General features: G+C 42.9%; 1 protein-coding gene across 34 annotated transcripts in view; it reads left to right on the top strand.

Moving 5' to 3' along the window:
• The window catches only part of HDAC4 (histone deacetylase 4), a 555,425-nt gene that overhangs the window by 36,336 nt on the left and 497,052 nt on the right, over positions 1 to 22,037 (top strand). The gene's annotated exons all lie outside the window — the stretch shown is intronic.

Raw genomic sequence — 22,037 nt, 5'->3', positions numbered from 1 at the left:
GGGGATACATGTTCTCCACACTGATCGTATTCAGATTTCTAAAATCAACACAGAGACATTTTGAGTCATCTTTTTTTTCTCTAAATAACACTGGAGCTGTGATTTTTGGTCAGGCTGACTCGATGAAACCTCTTGCTAGGTTTTTCTCAATAAATGTTCTCAGCTCCTCCAACTCCCTCAGTGACATGCTGTACATTTTGGATTTAGGGAGTTTAGCGCCGGGTAAGATTTCTATTGCACAGTTGGTGGCGCGGTGGGGAGGGAGCTCGTCTGAGGCTTTTTTGCTAAAAACTTAAGCCAAATCCTTGTATTTTATGGGTATGCCCTCAGTTGGCATCACGTGACCAGGCATGGCTATTTTTTGGTTCTCTGCCCCCTCTGTTCCTTTATGTGGATTCTTGGCAAAAGTCATGTGCACCTGAAATTTTATGATGCCTTGTTTCCAATTGATTTTGGGGTTCCATTTTTTCAGCCATGCAAGGCCCAAGACTAACGGCCATTCCATGCCAGGTGCCACTATTAATGTAAGTATTTCCTCGTGGCTTCCGATGCCTATATGTAGAGACTCGGTGGCCAAAGAAGCTGGCTCCCCCCCTGCTATTGACCCATCTAGTTGGCAGAAAGTGATGGGGCTTTTCAGCTTTCTTACGTAATCCCCAACTTCCCTACTAGAGTTGGGCTGATCAAACAACGGGTGCACCCTGAATCCACTAGAGCGAAGATATTTATCTCCCTGTCCCAGTTTGGGATAAATAGTCTTAAGGGGAGGATAAGTGGTTTAATTGATTTGCTTACCAGTGGTTCATCTTCTGGGTCGCTTCCGAATGAGTGTGATTCCTCGTGCTGAGACACCAGGGTTTCCTCCCCAAAGAGGTGGGGGGGATGGAAATTCTACCATCTCCCTGCTCCTCAGGGCAGTCTCCTTCCTGCGCTGGCCAGCTTTTGCAAGTTTCCCCCTGGCGGATGGTTCCGGGCAGGTGTTTGCGAACGACACTCTGCACTCGGTGCCCCTCTTTTCCACACTTGAAACAGGCTGAGGATTTCGGAGAAAATGCGGTTTGTGGTTTGAGGGGCTCTTGCTTTCATTGGGGTGGGGATTTCTTTCATGCTCAACTGCTTGGTACTGGTTTCTGGCCATATCGATCTCAGCTTCTTTGGCAGTGATGTACCACTCATGTAGGTGATTTGGTGCACCTCGGGCCACACAGGCATTGTATAGATTGCAATGAATCCTTGAAACAGCTCACCAAAATATCCTCTGGCCAGGTCACATGACACACGAGGTCCCGGAATTCTTCAGTATACTCTGCTACTGGCCATTGCCCCTGCCTCCCCACCTTAATGTGGTCGCGTGCTTTGCGATCTGCTAGTGGGTCCTCAAACCGTTATCGCAGGGCCATCATGAAACGGTCGAAATCCCGCAGTTCTGCATTGGCGTTATGCAGGGTCACCATCCATCTGGCAGTGGCACCCTCTAGGGCTAGGGTCACAACTCGCATTCAGGATCCTTGGGTTTGGAAATCACGCCTGTACTTTTGCATGTAGGTGAGCATGTGTGCCACAAAGAATCCTAATTGTTGTGGATTCCCATCAAACAGGCCTGGTAGCTCAGCAGACTAAAAGCATTGTGATTAACACCAGCTGTCTGCAATTACTGTAAGTTCGAATCTCACCAGGCTCAAGGTTGACTCAGCCTTCCATCCTTTCTAAGGTAGGTTAAATGAGGACCCAGTTTGTGGGGGCAATAAGCTGACTTTGTATAAATATACAAAAGTATGAAGGCTATTGCTTAACGCATTGTAAGCCGCCCTGAGTCTCCGGAGAAGGGCGGCATATAAATCAAATTAAAAAAAAAAACTTCACCCCAAGGGAGGGAGTTTCACTTTCCAGTTGCGGGACTCAGACCTGGTTGGGAATGGGCGCTGGTGTGCGTGCTGCTTGGAGGGGAGGGTTTGCTGGGTCTTCTCCCACTGCTGCTGTGCCATCTGCTTGATAGGCGGGCTCCAGAAGGGGGGTGCCTCCCCTGGCATCATCCGCGACTGCTGCCCTTTTAGCGCTTTTTGGTTGTCATCCTGGCTCCCCTCGGATGTTGAGATTTTCCAAAGTTTCCATCACCAATTGGGTTATATGCCTTTTCAGACGATCCTCCCTCAGTGGTGCTTCAGTTAGTTCCCCCTGGTCAGTAAGGGCTTCTAGTTCCAGTTTCCACCCGGTTTTCGGTTGCTGCGGCTGAGGGTGACTCCTCTGGTTCTCTCATCCCAGCTATCTTTCTTCCCGATGCCAATTGACCAGCGGGGTTTTTCAGGATTCTCTAGGGTTACCTCATCCTCTCTGATGGGGTGTACGAAACAGGCATCCGACTGGGTGGTGGTTGATATCTCCCCCCAGCATTCGGCTTCTCCCAGTTCTCTGCTTCGTTCAGACATGGTTTGCAAGGTCCCCTCAGTAGAGCAAAGATTGCTTCTCTGGGTTGACCGTTTTGCAGACCTTGCTTTCTGTAAGGGTTACCTCTCCTCCCAACTTAAGAAAGTAAAAACTCTTGAAACGTAATATTTCAAAAGGACCTTTTTATTAAGCAGAAGTGACAGCAATGGATTCAAAGCAAGTTCTGAATACCCTTAGGCAAGACAAGTAGGATTAAAGCATTAGAGACCCCTCCCTTAAGCCAGAATGCAGATTTTAGCCAATACACAAGTGTGAAGATGTTTTTCCTGACTCGCTGCTTTGACAATCCCCGCATGGGTATTCTTCACTCCTATTGGTTTGACTGAGTGCCAATAATTTCCCTCTGTAGCTCAGGTCACGCCCACTTTACCTCCGTCCAACCAGTCTTTTAACTCAGTCGATTGGATTCAGACCTGAGTTGCCTTTCTCTACGTTTCTTTTAACGTCGCTTAATCAATTTCTTTCTTGGACTTTTACCTATTTGGTGCTTGAATTGGGAGAGCTGCACATCGTAGGATTGGCAGAGGCCTCCGCCTGGGCTGCCATCAGTGAGTTTGCATTCCTGGGGCTCCTGGACGCTGGCCGCTGACAAATAATTTGAATCCAGCAGCCATCTGGAGGTTTGTCTTCAGACGTCTCCGAGGATACTTTGCCGTGGGTGCAAGAACTGATTTCCCGGCTTGCTGGTATAATCACCTTCACCTTCGCAGCTCTCCGCACCACAGGTGGCATCGGGGTCCCTGCCAAAGGTATGGCATACTCCGTTAGTTGGGAGGACGCTTCGCGGCGGTTGACGTTTTCTGCCATTTTGCTTGTGGGTTTGGCGGTGGCGGCGCTGAGGGGAAAAGACCCTGCTTGTGCCTGCCATTGTGGTGCTGCATTTGGCAACCAACTTTTCCAAAGCCGTTGATTGGTTCGGTTTCTGCATCGGCTGAGACGGCGCTGAGGAGAAATTACTGATTGCGCCCACCATTTTGGGTCACCTTTATTTATTTATTTATTTGATTTGATTTCTATACCGCCCTACTCCCGAAGGACTCAGGGCGGTGCACAGCCAAATAATAAAACACATACATACAAAATTTAAAAGTAGAATTAAAATCAAATTAAATAGTTTTGGCCCAGACAAATTAAAACCCCGAACTATTTAAAACCAATTTAAAATTTGAATATATAAAATACTAAAAGATATTAAAAATTAAAAATCTTTTATAAAAGAGGGAGAAAATTAGGCCAGGCCCGCCTGGTGAAATAATAAGGTCGTTAGAGCGCGGTGGAAGGTGCGCAGATCCGGGATCCTCCATATCTCCGGGGATAGCTCGTTCCAGATAGTAGGTGCCCCCACAGAGAAGGCTCTCCCCCTGGGGGCCGCCAGTTGGCATTGTTTGGCTGACGCCAATTTCTGAAGCCATCGAGCTTTGGCGACTTGTGTAAGCTCTGGACTTTGATCAAGCCAAGCTTTAAGCAAAGCGAGGGATTGGGGACACGGCTCCTTCACTGCCCTCCCTCCTGACTGCGTCGCCAACATCAAGACAATGCTATGTTCATAAGGGATGTTTGCTTTCATAATAATCGTCCCTGCAGTGTCATCCTTGCTGGGGCAGGTTGTTAGTGTTTAATACTAATTATTACCCTTCGGCCAAAACAACCTTTCTCAGGGCAATGGCAGACTCTGCTCTGTCTTCCGACATAGAGCAGGACACCTCGCCACCTAGGGCTCCGTCACCCAAACCTTCAGGGAAGAAGAAGGCCAAAACGCACGCAGTAGTGCAGTCATGCACATCTAAGTCGACCAAGTCCGTCAAAGTGGTCATTGGGACTGATAAAGATGCCAGGCAATGGCACAATGCCTTAGAGCACCAATTTAATAAGGCAAAACTCCAGACACAACCTGATTCTCTACCTGTTTTGGCTCCAGACGCTGCAGTGAGCCAGCAGACTGCAATGCCCGGCTTAACCCCTCAGGGGGTTGACAATATGGGATGGCCACAGGGTGACCTCGTATTGGATCAACAGGGGCACAATTTTGCCTGTGTTCAGGGGGGACCTGACCCACCTCTGCCAATCCTTTCAGGGCCCATGTCTATTTCCCCTCAGATAACACATAACGTTCCTGAGGCAACGTTCACCGCTACTTCAGCGGGCCTCCGTGCAGGGGAGGGGCAAGGCTATGGCCCTGTCCTTGGATTTTCAATCCCTAGTTTCACAAGCGATTACACGCATATTCCAAGCAGGCCTACAGCAGGGCAGCTTCTTAAACCCATTAGAAGGCAGCGCCAGTACACACTGTGCTGCTTCTATTGCCCCGACAGCACCATCTATGGCCACCTGGAGGAATCTGTTCGAGACGATGATTATCTAGAAGAATTTGAATTCTCGGACAACGAAGGAATGATACCGGATAAACCGGCTTTTCCGGGGTTATTTAGACCTTCCTTGTTTAAGTCACTTCTACATAAGGCAAAGGTAGCCACTAACATGGGGAAGGTGCTTGACTCAGCTTCTCTTTCCCAGGAACCGGCCAATCTGAATGAAAATTTGTTCATGTTGCCTAAGCCTGACCATGACTTTGTGCCTTGCCCAGATCTCTTTTCACAGGTGATTCAAAGGCCGTGGGAGCACCCTGGGTCTCTCTCCAGACCTAATTGTCATGACAAGAAGCTCTACTGCTCAGCCCCGAGCTTGATGCCTTGCTGCAATTGCCATCTGTGGACGAGCCTGTGGCTAGTCTCACTTCCTCATCGGTTCTTGCTAGTCATGTAGGAGAAGGTCTTAAGATGGAGGACAAAAGAGCTGAGATGTCATTTCATAAAACGCACCAGGCGGCTGCCTGGGCCATTCGTGCAGCAACCTCAGCCTTTTTTTTTAACAGGGCATCCCTAATCTGGCTTCGCCAGTTACGGGACAGGTTACCTCCAGAAGAAGCCAGACTCCATCAGGACATGACTAAATTAGTGGCTGCAGCCAAATATTTGGCAGACGCTTCCTTGGACGTGGTGAAGTTCGCCTCCCACACTCTCGCATCCACTGTGACATCTCATCGACTATTGTGGCTCCGACATTGGAGAGCCGACATGAAGTCAAAATGGAGGCTCACGGCGGCTCCCTATAAGGGATCCTTTCTATTTGGTGCGGCCCTAGATCCTGTATTAGTTGAAGGCCGAGATAGGAAGAAGGTGCTGCCTTCATCGTATAGAAGACCAGATCGCAGATACTCACCTTACGCATGACAGCCTTTTCGGGCTGACCCAAGACCCGGTGGGTCCTATTTTCAACGATCCGTGCCCCAAGGATATTTCCCTTCAGAACGGGCTGCCTTTTGTGACTGTGGCAGACGTCAGGCCCAATTCAAGAGACCATTTTGAGGCACAGGATCCCGTTCCTTCCGTTGGGGCAAGTGACTCACCGCCACACCTTCCTATTGGCGGCAGGCTCCAACCATATTACCACCAGTGGGAACTTTCTATGACGGGCGCATGGATACTCTGCACAGTCACCTGCGGACTCACCTTGGAATTCACCTCCACCCCTCCAAACCATTATGTACAGTGCCCGTTGTCCGCACAACCTCAGAAGTGGCACCTCATGGATCTCGAAATCAACACCTGTTGGACATAGAGGCCATCGAGCCGGTCCCGGTAGATCAGGAACGGAACGGATTTTATTCAATATTGTTTCTGGTACCCAAGAGTTTGGGGGGCTGGAGGGGAATTCTAAATTTGAAACAGCTCAACCTCCATGTGTTGTATCGATGCTTCAAGATGCATTCTCTCAGATCCATCCTGGGATGCATTCAGCAGGGAGATCTGATGCAATCGGTGGATCTCAAGGAGGCATATTTATATGTGCCAATTCATCTTGCACACAGTCAATTTCTCCGGTTTGCCTACACAGGCCGCCATTTTCAATACAGGGCCATGCCCTTTGGCCTCTTGTCGGCACTGCGGATGTTCACCAAAATCTTAGCAGCCTTGGCGGCATCAGTTCAAGAAGTTCCTGTCCGTATGGTCTGTTACCTGGACGATGTTTTGATCCTCTCGTCCTCTATGACCCAAGTGGAACGAGACAGAGGGACAGTGATTCACTCCTTGCAGAGTCACGGGTTCACACTCAATATGGACAAAAGTCACCTAATTCCAACAACACGCATTTTGCACCTTGGTGCGGTAATAGATTCTGTGCAGGGACTAGTTTACCTGTCTCCAGACCGTCAGACCAGCATAAGGGACCTTGTGACACACGTGCTGTCCCAAAAGAAACTTCCCTTTCTTCTGCTGTCCCAATTATTGGGAAAACTCATCTCTTGCATAGCGATAGTGCTGTGGGCACGTCGCCACTCACGTCAACTACACTGGTTCCAATAGCATTCCAGAGACAGGGACGCGGCAACACTCTAACTAAGGTAGCAATGCCACCTTGGGTGAGATTGTCCCTTCAATGGTGGATATCATCAGCCATTCAAACCGGATCAGTCTTTCTGGAGCCCAAACGTGTCACGCTGACCACGGATGCCAGCCTTTACGGATGGGGTGCCCATCTCTAATCTCAACTAGCACAGGGCACTTGGTCACATTTAGAGAACACACACAGTATCAATTGGCTGGAGTTGCGAGCAGTGCTCTTGGCATTACTTCATTTCCGCCTCCAGGTCCTCAACAAACATGTACTCATTTTAACAGACAACATGAAGGCTATTGCTTAGCGCGTTGTAAACCGCCCTGAGTCTCCGGAGAAGGGCGGCATATAAATAAAATAAAATAAAATAAAATAAAATAAAATAAAATAAAATAAAATAAAATAATAAAATAAAATTAAAATAAAATAAAATAAAATAAAATAAAATAAATAAAATAAAATAAAATAAAATAAAATAAAATAAAATAAAATAAAATAAAATAAATAAAATAATAAAATAAATAAAATAATAAAATAAAATAAAATAAAATAAAATAAAATAAAATAAAATAATAAAATAATAAAATAATAAAATAATAAAATAAAATAAAATAAAATAAAATAAAATAATAAAATAAATAAAATAAAATAAAATAAAATAATAAAATAATAAAATAAAATAAATAAAATAAAATAAAATAAAATAAAATAATAAAATAAAATAATAAAATAAAATAAAATAATAAAATAAAATAATAAAATAAAATAAAATAATAAAATAAAATAAAATAAAATAAAATAAAATAAAATAATAAAATAAAATAAAATAAAATAAAATAAAATAATAAAATAAAATAAAATAAAATAAAATAAAATAAAATAATAAATAAAATAAAATAAAATAAAATAAAATAAAATAATAAAATAATAAAATAAAATAAAATAATAAAATAATAAATAATAAATAATAAATAAAATAATAAAATAATAAAATAATAAAATAATAAAATAATAAAATAATAAAATAAAATAAAATAATAAAATAATAAAATAAAATAAAATAAAATAAAATAAAATACAGAGGGAAATTATTGGCACTCACTCAAACCAATAGGAGTGAAGAATACCCATGCGGGGATTGTCGTCGCAGCGAGCAGAAAAGGGATGTTCATGTAGGCCAACATCCGTTTTCTTTACCAGCTCCCCTGAGAACCGGAAAAGTATGTATTCACATCGTTTCTCCTTTATTCCTCAACGTTAAGGGAATCTCAGGGCTCTTTAGCATCAGGATATAGATTGTAAAATATCTGCTGACACAGGCAATGTTTGTAAATCGAATCCAAGTCTCCCCCTTCTCCCAATTGAATGGCAGTATCACTTTTAGGGATATGACAAAGACACTGAACGTGTTTTAGTACTTAATCCCAAAATAGTTAATCAAACAATGAGGTAGGGAGTGATGGGAAGGAACAAAAACTCAAATATAAAGTAGGAGATACAAGAAGGCCTAAAAGGGTCAGGATCAGCCATAAAGAACTCAAATGCTGATATACAACACTCAAAATATGGGGAACAAACAAGGTGAACTTGAAGTACTAGAACAAGTATGATATAGTTGCTAATACTGAAACTTGGTGGGACGAAATTAATGCCTGGAATGTACTGATGGAAGGATACAAACTGTTCAAAAGAAACCCTCCTAGAATATATATGGGTCAATATAAAAGGAAAAAGGAACGACAATTGCCATAGGTGTATACTACAGGCCAACCAACCAAGCAGAAGAAATAGATGAACTTTTTGCTAATCAGTTAACTAATGTATGTAGAAACACACGACAGTAGTAATAGGGGACTTTAATTACCTTGACATCAACGGGGGAACAAACTTTGCATCAAGTGGGAGATTGAAGACATTCCTGACCAACCTAGCTGACAAATTTGCCATCCGAAAGGTAGAGGAGAGAACTAGAGAAACAGCTATACTAGACCTAATTCTTACTAACAGAGAACAAGTTATAGAGGGGATTGAAGCTGCTGGAACTTTGAGGGAGAGTGATCATGTCATATTGGAATTCAATATAATGCAAACACAAACAATAGAATATAATCAAATCAGCGTGTTAGACTTTAAAAGAGCTGACTTTTAACAAGCTTAGAGCTTGGGAAGGATTCCATGGATGAAAACTCAAAACTCCTGGGTATACATAGTCACTGACTGTCATCCTTGGGTGATAGTCTTTATCGGGATCCTAGTCTTGCTCTCAGCCAGTGGATCCTTGAACCATTGGCGAAGGGTTACCATAGTAACCCTGGTCATAGTGGTTATAGTTCTGTAGCTGGGGGGCATTGTCATTGTAGAGGGAGACCATCCACTCCACCGCTGCCCCCTCCAGGGCCATGGTTATTCATCCGGGCTTCTGCCGTGTCTAGTTCGGCCCCATACTTCTGCATGTAGTTCCAGACTTGCACCAGGAAGAACCCCAATTGTTCAGGGTCTCCCCCATACTTAACACCCAAGGCTGGGACCTTTGGGGCCTGGTACCTTTGAGGAACAGTCCCTGCAGGTGGAGTGGCTTGCGCAGCTGGGTTACCCAGCAACCGTGAGCAGCTGTCTGTGCAAGAGTCTCTTGGGGTCTTTGACTCCCCCTAACCTGTTGTATCAGGGACAGGATCTGGTTCAGCATGGCTTCCTCTGGGCTTCTCTCTGGGGGTGGTGGGATTCCCTTTGCCCCTCTTGCCATTCTGCCTCACTTTGAGCCCGGTGATGTCTAGTGGGGGAGCCAGCTGTAGCTCCAATTTCCTCCAGCTCACTCCCATGGTTGGACATTGGATGCTTGGTCCCCATGGTAGACTGCTGTCTCCTGGTTGACCATTAAAGGATAGCTTGCTTAATGTCAGGGCTGCTGCTGCTCATTTCCTAAGAAAGAAAAATCCTTGGCTCCATAGATTTAGAGAAAAGTACTTTTACTAGGAACAAACCGAAAGCAAATTGTTTCAAGCAAGCTACTGTGTTTCCCTGAAAATAAGACAGGGTCTTATTTTCTTTTGACCCTCAAAATTTGGCCTTATTATCAGGGGGTCTTATCCCTAAACTCAGCCCCGGAGGCTGACCAGCTGCTTCACCGGTGCCACTCAGGCCGCTGCCTCCAGCAATCGTGGCAGCTTTTTCATTGCTTTCCATGCAAACAGCACGACGTGAGGAGGCGAGGTGGGGGGTAAGGAGGGGAACATGCCCCACATGCACCTGCCATCCACGTGGACGTTCTTTTCTTCCTGGGCGGCGGCAGCGAGTTCAGCTCTCCAAATCTGGCTTGCTGATCTCGGCCGGTGAGGGGGAGTGGCAGGTGGGGAAGGAAGGAAATGGAATGTTGTGTTTTGGCACTCCTCTTTCTGCCTACAGTCTGATGAAGTGTGCGAGCAGGTTAGTGTATCTTCAGTAGGATTCTACTTTTTTCTTTTTTTTCATATAAAGTGCACTGTGAACAGAACATGGTCAGACTGCTCTCCCCTGTCTTAACTTTGGCTGCCTCTGCCACACGCGGAGGAACATGTTTTTTTTTTTTAATTTGATTTATATGCCGACCTTCTCCGGAGACTCAGGGCGGCTTACAATGCGTTAAACAATAGCCTTCATAATTTTTGTATATTTAATACAAAGTCAGCTTATCGCCCCCATAATCTGGGTCCTCATTTTTTTTTTTAATTGAAAAGTTTTATGAAAAATACAAACATTTTCACCCCCCCACCCTTCCCCCCTCAACCCCCCCTCCCCTTCCCACCCTCCCTTCCCCTCCCTCCCCCCACCCCCCTCCCTAGACTTCCCAGAACGAGCACAGGGTATAGCATTCACAAACCAAGAACTAAAATGTGCTAACAAATTATTACATTTCATATTCTCCCTAGGTCCTTAACTCCTTGTAACTCAGAAAAAAACAAACATAAACTACTTAATATTATTTCATTCATAAGCTATATGAATCTTCTTATTCGGATATTTCTTCTGTATGTAATCAATCCATTTTCTCCATTCCGATATATATCTCTCATTTGAATGGTCTTTAAGGTATGATGAAATTTTTGCCATTTCCGCCAGATGTACAACTTTTAATGTCCATTCCTCAATAGTAGGTGGATCTTCCTTCTTCCAGTACTGTGCCACCAGTAATCTGGCAGCTGTTATTAAGTTCAAAACCAGCTTAGTCTCTATTACAGTACAATCCGTAACTATTCCCAACAGAAAAAACTGTGGTGTAAATTTAATTTTTTTCTTCAAAATATTTTGAATAATCCACCATATTTTTATCCAAAAAGCCTTAATCTTTTTACATGTCCACCATATATGAAAATATGTAGCATCTTCACACTCACATCGCCAACACTTGGGTTGTAAATTTGGATACATACAAGCTAGTTTTTTTGGGTCTAAATGCCATCTATAAAACATTTTGTAAAAATTCTCCCTTAAATTTTGTGTTTGTGTAAATCTTACATTTCTAACCCATATCTTTTCCCATGTTTCCATCATTATTGGTTCACCTACATTTTGTGCCCATTTTATCATACAATCCTTGACTAAGTCTGTTTCTGAATCTATTTCCAATAATGCATTGTACAGCCTTTTTATGTGCATTTGACCTTCATCTCTTATTTGCTTTATCAAATTCTCATCCTGCTGCAAAATACCAATTTTTTGATCTTCTCTCCATCTGGCCAGCAGCTGTCCATATTGAAACCAAGTCTTAATAATCCCTTCTTCTTTTAATTGTTCCATGGATTTTAACTGTAGTCTGACTCCTTCCTTATAAAGGAGTTCCTTATATGTAATCTTATCTTGCTTTTGCTCTAAATTTATGTTCTCTATCGCGTGTCTGGGTACTGTCCATATTGGTAACCTATCATTTAGTTTATATTTATACTTTTTCCAGACACGCAATAGAGCATTTCTTAATATATGACTTTTAAAAGTCTTATCTACTTTCTTATCATACACTAAGTAAGCATGCCAGCCATAAACCAAACCATATCCTTCAATATTCAATATCTTTTCCTCCGTTAAGTTTATCCAATCTGTAATTGCTGAGAGGGCAGCAGCTTCATAATACAATCTTAAATTGGGCATCTTAAGACCACCTCTTTCTCTAGTATCTTGCAATATCTTTTGTTTGACTCGTGGTTTCTTCCCTGCCCACACAAACTTATTTATGCCCTTCTGCCATTCCTTCAAATTCTCATCTTTTTTAAGTATTGGTATCATTTGAAAAAGAAATAGAAATTTTGGTAAAATATTCATTTTTACAGCAGCTATCCTTCCCAGCAAAGACAGTTGTAGTTTTTTCCAGTTGTCCAACTCTTTCTGTATTTTGTGCCATAATGGTTCATAGTTATACTGATATAATTTCGTATTTGCAGTCATAATATAGACCCCCAGATATTTAACCTTCTTAACTACTTCAAATCCTGTTAACCTTTCTATCTCTTCTTTTTGGCTCCTAACCATATTTTTAGCTATTATTTTGGTTTTAGCTGCATTTATTTTAAAACCAGATACTTGTCCGTATAAGCAGGTTATATCCATCAAGGCTGTAATCGATTGTACCGGTTGGGTTAAGGTAACAACCAGGTCATCCGCAAATGCTCGTACCTTGTATTCATGCTGTCTAATTTTAATTCCCTTAATTGTATTCATCTCGCGTATCTTGTTTAATAAAATTTCCAGCGTCAAAATAAACAATAACGGGGACAAGGGACAGCCTTGCCTTGTTCCTTTTTCTATATTAAAAACATCTGTTAAACCACCATTAACTATTATTTGCGCTGTTTGTTTTTGATATATTGCCTTAATAGATTGTACAAATTGTTCTCCAAATTGCATCCTTTCTATTAGTTTAAGTAAAAATTGCCAATTCAATCTATCAAAGGCTTTCTCAGCATCCAAGAACACAAGCACTGCGGGGACCTGGTTGTTCCTTCCCAAATACTCTAATAAGTTAACAATTTGCCTTACATTACCCTTCATTTGTCTACCATTTATAAAACCAGTTTGATCATGGTGAATCATTTGCTGCATGACTGTCATTAATCTATTTGCCAAAATTTTTGCAAATATCTTATAGTCTGTATTTAATAATGAAATTGGCCTATAATTTTTAGGATCTGTATCGTCATGCCCTTCTTTTGGGATCAACGAAATAAATGCTGTCTTCCAAGTTGGAGGTACCTCTCCTCCCTGTTGTATATTGTTAAATAATTCTTTCAGCGGTTCTATCATTTCCTCCTGTAAGGTTTTATAGTAAATAGCCGTCAGACCGTCCGTCCCAGGGGCTTTACCCACTTTCAACTGCTTAATTGCTAACGCAATTTCCTCAGAAGTTATCGATTGATTTAAACTATCCCTCTGCTCATTTGAAATTGTATAAATATTCTCTTTCTGCAAATATCTATCTATATCTATATCTTTAATTTTATCACCAGTATACAGCCTCGAATAAAACTCTAAAAAAGATTTTTTAATCAATTGTTGCTCATAAACCTCTTTACCCTTGTATTTTATTCTCTCTGTTGTCCTTGATTTTTGCTTTTTCCTTAACAAATATGCTAACCACCTGCCTGGTTTATTGGCATTGTAAAAAGTATTATGTTTTGCATATCTTAAATTAGTTGCCACTTGATCTGCTATTAACATATTAAATTGACCTTTCAATAAATTGATTGCCTCTTTAATTTTCTTATCTGTTGGATTAGCTACTAAAGCCCGTTCCTGTTTACTAATCTCATCTTCTAATTCTTTTCTTTTTGTCCCCTGTTTCTTTCTATATTTATTATTCAAATATATCAAAATTCCTCGCATATATGCCTTACTTGCATCCCATACCATTTCCATCAATGTGCCCTTTTGCATATTCATAACAAAAAATTCTTTCATAAATTTTTTACACTCTTTTACATTTTCTTCATACCTAAACAAATTATCATTTAACCTCCAGGACCTCCTAGGCCCTTTCTCATACTCCAATTCCAGCCAAACTGGACTATGGTCTGTCAATGTTCTTGAGCAAATCTTCGTATTTTTCACCCTGGATAAAAGATCGCTAGTAATTAATATAAAATCAATCCTTGAAAAGGATTGATGTCTATCTGAAAAAAAAGTAAAATCTTTTTCTTCCAGGTTTCTTTCACACCAGATATCTCTCAACTCCCAGTCATCCATCATTTCCCAAAACGCTTTGGGCAATTTTGCTCTTGTTGACACATTTTGTTTAGGTCCCATCTTGTCTTTTTTAACATCCAAAACACCATTCCAGTCGCCTAACAGGATACAAGTTTTATATGCCCAGTGTGTCAATTTTGAATGTAGTAAATTATAAAAGTTTTCTTGTTGTTGATTCGGGGCATAAACTCCGATTACAAGTATTTTTTCTCCTTTTACTAAAAGTTCTATCGCTAAAAATCTGCCTTGATCGTCTGCTTCAATTAATTTAGCAACTAAGTCTCTTTTCAAATATATAACTATACCATTTTTCTTTTCTGGTGCTGCTGCTATGTAAGATGTACCAAGTCTTGCATTAATCAGATATTTTTGATCTTGTATTCTTATATGAGTCTCTTGTAAACAAATTACTTCATTCTTAAATTGCTTAAGATAGTGAAATATTTTTCTTCTTTTCTGTGGAGAATTCAAGCCATTAACGTTCCAAGTCAAAAATCTAGTTCCCATCTCTGGGCCTTTGGAGCCTCTGAAGCAAGTCCTGATGCTCTGATCTCATTTGAGTTTTAGGTCTTGCTCCCCCCACTGCTCCTGTTCTAGTAGTATCTTGAATCATTTCTTGAGTTGCCATCTGGGATTGTTGCTGTCTTAATTCTTCCTTGAGTCTAGCTGTCACCGATCTGGTCTGTCTTTGATCCTTTGGTAACTGCGAGAAATCAATCAGCGCCAACTCTTGAGTAGCCATTTGAATTTGTATTTCTTCTTGATCAGCCAAAGCTCCCCCCTGAACTACTGTCAAGAGCTCTTCTGTCTCAGCTTCCATTACTTCTTTCTTTCTTTTGCCTTCTGGTGATTTAGTTGATTTGGGTGTGCCAGCCTTTAATACATTAGTATGAAAGTCTCTTGCTTTCCAAATTGTGTTAAGCCGATATCTCTCTCCTGAATAAGTCACCACTAGTCCAGTTGGCACCTCCCATCTGTACTGTATCTGACGTTTTCTCAGTTCATCCACCAGAAAGGCATACTCCCTTCTAGCTCTCAAGATCTTAGGGGGGATTTCTTTCATTGTCATTACTTCCTGGCCTTCCACCCGAAGCTTGTTTTTAAAAGTAGCCTGTAAAATTTCGTTGCGTACTCTCCTTGTAGTAAAATATATCACAATGTCTCTTGGTAGATGTTTCTGTCTAGCAATCCAGGAGTTAACACGGTACAGCTTGTCCATCTGCCAGCCCAGATCATTTTTGGACTCCCCCACCAGCGGTGCCAATGCCTCAGACATCATTTCTCTCAAATTCTCTTGTTTATTCTCCTTCACCCCTCTAAATCTTAAAGCAAATTCCATATCTCTGTATTGTACCATTATTACGTCGTCTTCAGCCCTTTGAATTCTGTTTTGAGCTTCTCCTATTTTGCTATCCAAAATTTCAGAAGATTGTTTAATTTCCTCAACTCTGTCATCCACCATCTCAATATTGCTTGCCAGACACTTAAATGCCATTAATATATCATCCCTAATCCCCTGATTGCGAATTGCAATCTCATCTGACACAGCCTGTATCTTTTCATTAGTTTCCTTAATTTTTTCATTAGTTTCCTTAATTTTTTCATCAATCACATCAACAATTTTATTTTGGGTGATTTGGAGAGCTTGTTGCAACATCTCCAACGTTAAAGTCTGTGGATCCGCTGGAGGAGCAGAAACTTGTGATCTAGGAATATGAGCTGGGGAGCTACCAGCACTCCCAGTTCCTTTAGTAGGAACAGTTTTTACAGACTTTGAGGCCATTTCCAGTTTGAAATTAGTCTTTATATTTAATCAGAGTCAAAAAGAAGAGTTTCTCAAAAGGTTTCCCAATGTTAATTAACGTTTAAAATCCTCCTTCTGTCAGCACAAAAGCTTTTTTTTTTCCCCAAGCGAAGGGCTGCCAGCAAAACGAAACTTTTCCTGTAACTTTCCGTTTCCCCCGCCCTTTCAAGCTTCAATCGCCATATTGTTGCAAAGTACTAAGTGATTACTTCCGAAGGAGGCTCTAGGCATTGGAGTTAGGTAAAAAATACTTGCAGTCTGATTTCTCCTTGCTCGTTCCGCCTGCTGTTAGTTCAAGATGTTAATTCCCTCATTTCCATTCAGCAAGATTGGTCGCGGCTTCTAATTCCGCTAATTAGCTAATTAGCGGAGACATCCCTGGTCTGGAGCGGCTTGACAGGCTTTTAGGGAACGCGCGCCCTTCGCGCCCCAGGATTTTTCCTAGGGCGTTCGGGGGGGTTCTACCTCCACCTGCCTGCTCTTCTCTCTCCCCTTTGCCCAGGGGGAGAATTTCAAGCCTCCAGACAGCGTTTGTCGGCTGTTCTGGGGCTTTAACGGAGCCAGGGAGCAGACGCTCTCAAAAGAACGTCTTTCAAAGCTCGCGGAGCCAGCGGAAGTCTGGTCCTCATTTTACCTACCTTAGAAAGGATGGAAGGCTGAGTCAACCTTGTACAAAGACAAATGTTGAATTTGTCTTCTCACTGAAAGACCCAGATTTTTCTTTCTACAAGGGGAACTGTTCTTGCAAAGGTGCCATCACTTTAACTCTCGAAGCCCCTCACTGGAAGTGTTTTCTTGGATGGTGTGAGCCCTTGCCTTTGCGGCGGGCTTTCACCGCGGCCCTTGGACCTGGAACTCTGATTGGGAGCGCCTGGCCCATCTCTCTTTCACATTGCCTTTCCAGGAAACAGGCCTCCATCCCAGATTGCTGTGCCTGCCAAGTGGGCCCTTTGTCCCCACGCAGGCTGCGAGCTGCTTGGGGGCTGTGTTTAGATGTGTGAGGGGGGCCTCTTCTTTTCTTGCAAAGCCGTACTACTCCAGATGATACCGAAAGAAAGATGCTGGGTCCTTGAAATTGGGCCTGCACGTGGCGGAGGCAGCCAAAGTTAAGACAGGGGAGAGCAGTCTGATCCCCCCCCACGCGTCTCCATGCAGCCCCCCAGCAGCTCGCAGCCTCTGTGGGGATGAAGGGCCTGCTTGGCAGGCATGCACTAACCTGTTCGCACACTTCTTCGGACTGTAGGCTGAAATAGGAATGCCAAAACACACCATTCCATTTCTTTCCTTCCCCATCTCTCCCCACCTGCCACTCTCCCTCGCTGGCCGAGATTGGCAAACCAGATTTGGGGAGTTGAACATGCTGCTGCTGCCCGGAAGGAGCAGAACGTCAGAAATGGGCTCTCTCCCAGCGCCTCTTTTCTCTCTTCTTCTCCTGGGTGGCAGCAGTGCATCCAGCTCACTGAAAAGGCCGTTCTGAATGAATAGCAGGTGTTTGTGGGGCATGGGCATGTTTCCCCTCCCTTTCCCCCCCCTCCAGCCTCGCCTCCTCATGTCGTGTTGTTTGCGCAGCAGCTGCGCATGCGTCTAAGTATTGGGGCTTATATTTTGGGGGGGCTTATTTTACCGCATGCACTCGAAAGCCCAATTGGGTTTATTATCCGGACATGTTAGTTTCAGGGAAACACAGTATGAGGGAAAACGCCCGAGCACATCAACTTCAAACACAGTATACAGCCCAACCCCCTTGTAGTTAGGCAACCGCATATGAGAGCAAACTGACTCAGCCTTGGAGATAACAGCAGTTGCAAAGCTGCAGTGTAATCTTCCCCCTATACCCTCCTTCCATTCTATGGCAGCAAGCAACAGACTGGCTGAAAGGGACTTTCAGATCCAAATAAACATTTGGCCCATAACATGTCTGATACCATTAGGCCTATATTCTCAGGAACTATCTTAATAGCTCTTACTGTAGGTCCTTGGTTAGGACTGTTAAGTTTTTACCAGTTCCAGACTGTGAATCGAATTGAAGATTAACCATAATAATATAATGATAACAATTGTCAATAAAGACAAAAAAATCAGGATAGTGGATGTGGCAGTACCTGGAGACAGCAGAATAGAAGCGAAAGAATTGGAGTGCATATCACAAAATACAAACCTGCAAACAGAAATAGAACAACTGTGGCAAAAGCAAGCAAAGGTAGTCACAATAGTAATAGATGCCTTAGGTGCAATCCCAAACAATTGGAGCACCACTTGAACACCATTGGCATTGAAAAACCCACCATCAAGTCAATTGCAAAAGGCAGCTTTATTTGAAACAGCTTCTATTGTTTGACAATATCTGTAACACCATCAAATATCAAATAAAATAAAAATAAATAAAAATGAGCTGTGGTGGCTCAGCAGACTAATTAACATCCACTTACATCTGCTGCCTGCAATTACTGCGAGTTCAATTCTCACCAGGCTTAAGGTCGACTCAGCCTTCCATCCTTTCTAAGGTAGGTAAATTGAGGACCCAGTTGTGGGGACAATAAGCTGACTTTGTATAAATATACAAAAGTATGAAGGCTATTGCTTAGCACATTGTAAGCCGCCCTGAGTCTCCGGAGAAGGGCGGCATATAAATCAAATTAAAAAAAAAAAAATATCCACATCTGCCTATTCCACGGTATCCCAGATCCTTAGAAAGGACTTGATAGGTAGACAAAAATGCCAAACCCAATCTGAACATCTTGTTGACTGTGACGAACCATAATTATAATGGCAGAAACAAGCAAAGGTAGTCCCAATAGTAATGCACCAGTTGATAACCATCAACATCAACAAAGTCAGCATCAGTCAACTTTCAAAAAGGAGGGTTTACTAGGAACAGCTTACTGTATTTTTCGGAGTGTAAGACACACTTTTTTCCCTCCTAAAAGAGGCTGAAAATTTGGGTGTATCTTACTCCGAATGTAGCTTTTTTGAAGCTTTTTTTCAGCCCTAACGTGCTAGCGAGTGAAGCATCTACCTCCGACTCTCAGCTGTGCTTTAGAAGCTTTTTTTCAGTGAAGTGATTTTCCCCTGCTCCCTCTGACTCTCAGCGGTGAAGGTTTTTTTTCAGCCCTAATGATGCGCTAGCGAGTAAAGCGATGTCCGTGATTTGCCTGCTTTTCTCAATGCTTCTCTCTCCAAAGATCAGTTGTGCTTTAGAAGCTGTTTTTTATCCCCAGGCATGGGATAAAAACCAGCAAACGAATGTCCTGAAGCTGACCAGACTAAGGACGCTAACCAGATGAATACCTGGTAGGCAGATTTCCCCCCCCCATTTTCCTCCCCAAAAACTAAGCTGTGTCTTATACTCCAGTGCGTCTTATACTCCGAAAAATGCGGTACATCCTGCAATGATATCTGTAATACTATCAAACATTCACATCTGCCTAATCCAGATCCCTGGAAAAGACTTGCTTGGTAGACAAAAATGCCAAACCCAATCTGAACATCTGGCTAACTATGCAACGAATATCATCATCATCATCATCATCCCCTGCGTCTTCACTTCCACCACCACATATCTACAATGTTCTTCTGTCAATAAGAGATGTGTCTTCAGTTTTGATTTTATGTATAAAACAACTCCATTTAACTTTTCCATTTGCCGATATAAATTCATCTCCCAACGTTGTAGTTATCAAATGTTTTAAATCTTTTTTTCCTGATATTTTTTGCAAACGTATCACATCTTGATTCAATTTTTTTTCAAATAGTGAAAGATCTTCCTCTTGTGAAGGGCATTAGCCCCATTTATATTCCATGTTACATATTTTAAATTCTATTTAGGCAAAGAAACTATCAAAACCTTTATCTGTGGTTCCCATCTCCACAGCTTGTTATGTATCTTGGAGTTGAATATCTGTTGCTTTTTGAACCAATTTCATTGACTCCTATTCCAGTTGTGTCCCACATATAGTAATGAAGCTTTCTGAAACAAATTCAGTCTAAATCTTTGTTGGTGCAAAGTAGAGATCACTCTCCAATTTATCCTAAAGAAATGGGACCTTTGTTTTTAAAAGTTCTGTAAAAACTGAGTAATCCTTTCTTTTTTTCAAAACGCTTATATCTTTACCATCAATCCTCAACTTTTATTCAAAGTGATTAATATCTCTTCTTTTATGCTTCTCCTCAAGAAGTAAACCAAAACATCTTTTGTCAGACCTGCCTCAGATTGATCCTTTAAATTTAGAATTCTCGATCCTTTTTGGCTTTCTGGACTGGCAAGGAGGGAAGGGTATATGATTCCATGTGAGTAGCTGGCAAGGTTGCATGCAACTTCATTTGCATATGCTGCTTGCACAATGGAGCACCTGTGCTCACCCGCTTATGTGAGCGGGGATGCATGCATGCACTCACCTTCCACTTTCATGGCCCAGTTACAAAAGGCTTAAGGCCCAGTAGTGGGCCTCAGCCCTGGGGTTGGGGACCCATGCTTGCTTGCTTGCTTTTCCTTTGCTTTTTTTAATTTATATGCCGCTCTTCTCCGGAGACTCAGGGCGGCTTACAATGCATTAAGCAAAGCCTTCATACTTTTGTATATTTATACAAAGTCAGCTTATTGCCCCCACAATCTGGATCCTCATTTCACCTATCTTTGAAAGGGTGGAAGGCTGAGTCAACCTTGAGCCTGGTGAGATTTGAACTTGCAGTAATTGCAAGCAGCAGATGTTAATAACAGTTAATAACAGTGTTTTAGTCCACTGTACTACAGGCTCTAAGTAAGAATCATTATTAGCTCCATTTGTTGAGAAATAGATAGTTTAATAGAGATCAAGTGAACTACAGTAATGCAAAGCCAGAACATGTGCTGTGATATGCACGCCAAATCCCTAAATTCTACTCCCCCCACATGTCTGCCTCTTGCCCACCAATCAAGTTTTTACAAGATGTTTCTATTATAATTGGTGAATCCAGGTTGGTATGTAGCTTTCCCTTTTTGTAGATGGGTGACCTAGGAGCAGCATCTCAACATTTATGTAAAGCCGCTGGGTGAGATCATCCGTGGCTTTGGGGTGGAGTTTCATCAGTACGCTGATGACACCCAGCTGTACATCTCCACCCCAGGCCACCCCAACGATGCCCTTGAAGTGATGTCCCAGTGTCTGGAGGCCGTGCGGGCCTGGATGGGGAGAAACAGGCTCCGACTCAACCCCTCCAAGACCGAGTGGCTGTGGCTTCCAGCGTCCCGATATAGCCAGCTGACGCCATCGCTGGCTATTGGGGGCGAATCACTCGCCCCCACGGAGAGGGCTCGCAACTTGGGCATCCTCCTGGACGCACGGCTGTCTTTAGAAGATCATTTGATGGCCGTGGCCAGGGGGGCTTTTTATCAGGTTCGCCTGATACGCCAGCTGCGCCCCTTTCTAGATCGGGACTCTCTACGCACAGTCACTCAGGCACTAGTCATTTCCCGCCTGGACTACTGCAACGCTCTCTACATGGGGCTCCCCCTGGGGTGCACCCGGAGGCTCCAGCTGGTCCAGAACGCGGCCGCGCGGGGGATTATGGGGGCGACGAGGCGCTCCCATGTGACACCTCTCCTGCGCGAGCTGCACTGGCTCCCAGTGGTCTTCTGGGTGCGCTTCAAGGTGTTGGTGACCACCTTTAAAGCGCTCCATGGCTTAGGGCCGGGGTATTTACGAGACCACCTTCTGCCACCAATAGCCTCCCACCGGCCAGTACGCTCGCACAGAGTGGGCCTCCTCAGGGTGCCGTCCGCCAGACAATGTCGGCTGGCGACCCCCAGGGGGAGAGCCTTCTCTGTGACGGCGCCCACCCTCTGGAACAACCTTCCCCCAGAGTTACGTATAATAACAGACCTCCGGATTTTTCGTCGGGCCCTGAAAACCTATTTATTTCAACAAGCTGGGCTGGCCTGAGTTAAATTTTAAATTGATTTTAAATTGGGTTATCTTAATTTCGGCCAAAATATTTAATTATTTTAATACTGTTCTTAAATTTTGTATGCTTTGTTTTTATCTTGGCTGTGCACCGCCCTGAGTCCTATTGGAGAAGGGCGGTATAGAAATTTAATTACTAAATAATAAATAAATAAATAAAATGGCTTCTACTTTTGGTGTCCCCCACCCCACCCCCAAGCATCCACCTCCCTTCATTCCCCCACAGTTCATGGCAATCTGTCACC

This window comes from Pantherophis guttatus, chromosome 1 (assembly GCF_059756535.1).
Source record: "Pantherophis guttatus breed Tessera chromosome 1, ASM5975653v1, whole genome shotgun sequence".
In the NCBI taxonomy this organism is placed as follows: domain Eukaryota; kingdom Metazoa; phylum Chordata; class Lepidosauria; order Squamata; family Colubridae; genus Pantherophis; species Pantherophis guttatus.
The sequence above is the reverse complement of the archived record's forward strand: the minus strand, read 5'-3'. Positions and strand labels throughout refer to the sequence as shown.